Genomic DNA, 4,431 nt, shown 5'->3' with positions numbered 1-4,431 from the left:
TTCAATCCCCAGTACCAAAAAAAAAAAAAAAAATTGAACTCTAAAATGAGCTTTTCTCTTTTTTAAAAAGCTCCTGTAGATTTTTTGTTTATAACTTTCATTTATATTTTTATTTTCATTAAGTTACTATACCACACAATTAATTTTAAAGAAAAGGAACTTTTAAAATACCCCAAACTGGCTTTCTTTAGCCTGCCTTCCATAGGGCAGGAGAAAAACAATAATCTTATTTTTTAAATTAAGCACTCCTAGGAATATTCATGTCAAATTCATTTGGATTATTTCAAAGTAAAGCATTAAGTCAATACAAGGTTAGTTTCCAAATACTTAACTGAAAGAATGTTTTAATCACATGTCTAAGGCAAATTAATGAATGGTGAGGTTAACGCTCAGTTATCTAAGACATAGTCTGAGTTAAACGAATTGTCATAACATCAAAACCAACTTAATACCCTGGAAGTGAAAGAACCTCAGAGTTTTTTTCTATTTGATAGCTGGCTGTCCTATTCAGCAACCCACCTCCCAAATGTCAATCCAAAACTAAGGGGTTTTAGTCTGCAAAGCGACTTCCTGGCTCCAAGGACCTTGTGTTGTTTATTTGCTTTCTCCTAATGTGTGTTGTGCTGCCGGCAATGAAAATTGCTCAGCTGGAACAAAAACCCAGAGAACACTTTTACTTGGCAAAAGAAGACAGATCCTGGTACCCAGTGCTGCATTTACATGTGAGCATAAGGTACCTTTCACATAATAGTACAATCCTGTGTTACGACTGAAGGGTGCAGGGGCAAGAGGAGGCCAGGACGGTGCGCATATGGATAGCACAGCAAACACGGGAAAAATCATAGAAGCAGGGAAGAAATGATATAAAATATTCAAGTAAAATTCCAAATGATGTGAGTTAACTGTAAGTGCACAGATTATACAGCAAATCAGTAAACTTTCCGATATCTGGAAAAAAAATCACAATCTTTCCAGATTAATACACTGTAAAAATTTAAAGCACAAAAAGAGAATCGCACAGGAATGGATCACTGGGAAATAGAAGGTACGGTTGGTGGTAAAAGACCCTGGGTTCTCTCTCTTCGTCTCCCCCACCACCACCAGAACTACCACCAAAGACTGGATTACTCTAAGATCGCATTTTATTTTTAAGTATAATTTAAATTTAAATCAACACATCCACTGAGCAGTGATGGCAATGGTTTCCAAGTTCATCTTTCTCACTCGCTTTAGCATTATTGCCACAGCTATCAAGATTAGGTAGGTATTTACTTTATGTTCTTTTCTAATTATTCAATTAAAAAGAAATCAAAAATAATTATTTCAGTGTCAGCCTGAGCACTATCTGAAATACAAGGCTCAATATATGTGGATGTATGGAACAGGTACAGAACATTGGTTTCTGCCTGGTTTTATACCTCTGCTCACTATTTACACTGTCTGAATTATTGAACAATTAACTCATTTAGTCTCTCTGAGCCTCATTTCTCAATAGTTATGAGAATGACAATTCCTCTTTGTACAGTTAAATTTAAACATTAAATAAACATGCAAAAAGCTTTCAGCAGTATATGGTACAATAATCAAATGTCACCCATCATTACTCTTTACGATGAGTTTCACAATTTTATTGATAGCTTCTTGTTGCTTTTCTTTTCTGTTAAATTACATTCCTAGGACCAAAATTTTTAAATACTGTATGTTTTGCAACAGCTAAAATCTGTAAGTACACATTGTACAATATTGACCTAAGGGGCAATTCTTTCTCAGAAGGTAAAATATCAAATATTTCACAAGATAGATGTGAATAACAACACTACCACCTCAATAAAGTATTGCTTTTTAATCACCAAGATGTATACCCCGCAGTCTCTTAACCCCAGGCATGACCCTTAAAACTGTTTAAGTCATTTGTGTAAAATGCTCTAAGGAATGAAGGAAAAGTAAGTGATTTACAGCTAGAAAATGTTTTCTTCCTGGCCTTGATTTCAAGTAGCCTAAATGACTTTAACATGCGCATTTCCCCTTCCTGTTATCACCGCCATCAAAATCATTTCAAAGGACATTTTGAGATATACATGGATGGCTTCTGAAACTCAATGTGCCTGAGAACCCCAAGGTTCCTGTCCTTTCTGCAATAAACCACTGAAACTCTGGCTCTGTGGAGTTTAAAAACAAGCAAAATAAAATCCTATTCACAATGGTAGCATGAGAAAGTTACTGTCTTCCTAAACATTATCTCCCAATCAGTGAATTTGTTATCTACTGCTCAATTGTTTGTTTCAGAATGTCTCCATTCTACTGTAATCCTTTCCTAATTAGAGCAAAAATTTCCTCTCCTAAACATCTAACACTAAACTCCTTTTTTTTTTTCTATTCTTACCCTCATCAAAAACAACATGGTAAGGGCACAGCCCTTGGAATATAGTCGAAAAGATTTGTGAAGTTCTTTTCTTGTTCAAATCACCAACGTGGGCTATATTAAAGAGGAAGAAAGGAGCCAAACAATCAAATCAATCTGTTGCTTTACAATATTGGAAAATTATTAGATTTTTTAAATTAAAAACTCTTAAAGTATCTGGAAACCTTCTGATTAAACAATGCTTATATACAGGTAAATCTATGCAGATGTGCACACACAGGAACACACTAATCTGAAGACAGAAAATACATGAACATACCAAGCAGTGAGGGTTTTTTTTGTCATTTTGATGCAAAAAACGAAGAAGCTCAGCTACAGACCACATGGATTTGTCTACAGACAGATGAAAAATGTCACACATACAATTTCTAAAACTGGACATACAAAGTTTATTATGGACAATCAAGTAATTCCATGAAAAAAAAATACCTAGAAATTGATCAATTTTAGGTTTTAAACTGTGATTTTTAACAACCAAGAATTCTTCATTTTTACTAAATAAGGTGTGAGACACGTCATTAAAACATTTAAGTATATCATAAAAGTACATAGTCTAACATCTTACAAATCTGTAACATTTGTTAATGAGCTGATTTTTCATTTACAGCAAACCTTGAACCACAAAAGTTGGAGAACAGCTTACTCATTTGATCAACAATAACCAATACAACAATCCTATGACTTTATTCCCATATCACAGAAAATAAAGGAAAGCCTAAAAGGACACACTGTCATCAATCCCCCCAAAGTATTCCTCTTTTTTTCTAACATATTTATTTCATCATTCTTGTAACTTTCTGAAGCAGTTCTGGAAATCTTTGAATTGTCTAAATAAAAGTGCATGTACTGTCTGCCATGGGTCTGAGATGGAATACAAAATATGAAATTTTCTGAAAGTCTTGTAAGTGTCTAAGATTAAGGTGGCTCAATGCTTACACAAATTAAGAGATTATTCAGGCACTTTGGTTAGACTTACTAACCCTAAAGGCAACTAAGATACAAAGGAAAGAAGCACAAGTCCTAACTTCAAAGAACTCTACTACAGTGGTTCTTAAATCAGAATATCCTGGATGGTAATCTCCAAATACAGATTGCTAGGCCATACTTTCTACAGTTGCACAATAAGAAAGTATTAGCATTTCTAATAAGTTCATAGTTGGCATGGATTCTACTGTGTGGAGAACACACTCCTGTTATTTCTGATTTTTAGTAGGTTAAATAATGATAAGAACCCACATCACACTCAGTAGTTAAAGGCTGAAAGTTTTTCCCTCAAGATTTGGAAGACGAGAATATTCACTCTCCCCATTGCTGTACAACACTGTAATGTAAGTTCTAACCATAATAGTGAGGCAAGGAAAAGTAAGGCATCCACAATGGAAGAAGTAACACTGAGTATCTACTCACAAATGACATGATCTAATATGTTAAAAATCCCAAAGATTCCACAAATATATGACTAGAGCTTATGAAAAAATTCAGTAAAGTTACAAGGTATTTTATCAACACAGATGGTATTTGTACACACCAACAATGAATAATTAGGAATTCCATTTATGACAGCATCTAAAAGAAAAACAAAGCCAAGTATAAATTTAACCTGTGCAGTGAAAGACATGGATACTGAAAGGATAAAACATTAATGGAAGAGATTAAGAAAGATCTAAATAAATGGAACTAATGAAGACCTAATAAAGACATAAAATTGATGACCTAATATTATTTAGATGGCAGTGATACAGCAATCTGTAGTCAATGTAATTCTTATTAAAATCTCAGGGACCTCAACAGGCAAAGAGAATTAACTTAGATCCTTATTTCATATCATATATGAGGATTAACTCAAAATGGTTCATAGACCTAAATATAAGACATAAAACAATAAAATTCTTAACAGAAAACAAGACTAAGTTCTCATAGCAACAAGAGGAAAAACAGACTTATCAAAATTAAAAATCTTTGTGCATCAAAGGGCACTATTAAGAAAGTGAAAACTGCAAATATGCATA

The 4,431-nt window shown here is 33.7% G+C and overlaps 1 protein-coding gene across 1 annotated transcript in view; it reads right to left on the bottom strand.

Annotated features, from left to right (window-relative positions):
- Fndc3b (fibronectin type III domain containing 3B) overlaps positions 1-4,431 on the bottom strand; it is a 250,556-nt gene that overhangs the window by 150,171 nt on the left and 95,954 nt on the right. The window lies entirely within an intron of this gene.

The sequence above is a fragment of the Fukomys damarensis genome, unplaced genomic scaffold (genome assembly GCF_012274545.1).
Source record: "Fukomys damarensis isolate Sample0158 unplaced genomic scaffold, DMR_v1.0_HiC HiC_scaffold_12, whole genome shotgun sequence".
NCBI lineage: Eukaryota > Metazoa > Chordata > Mammalia > Rodentia > Bathyergidae > Fukomys > Fukomys damarensis.
The sequence above is the reverse complement of the archived record's forward strand: the minus strand, read 5'-3'. Positions and strand labels throughout refer to the sequence as shown.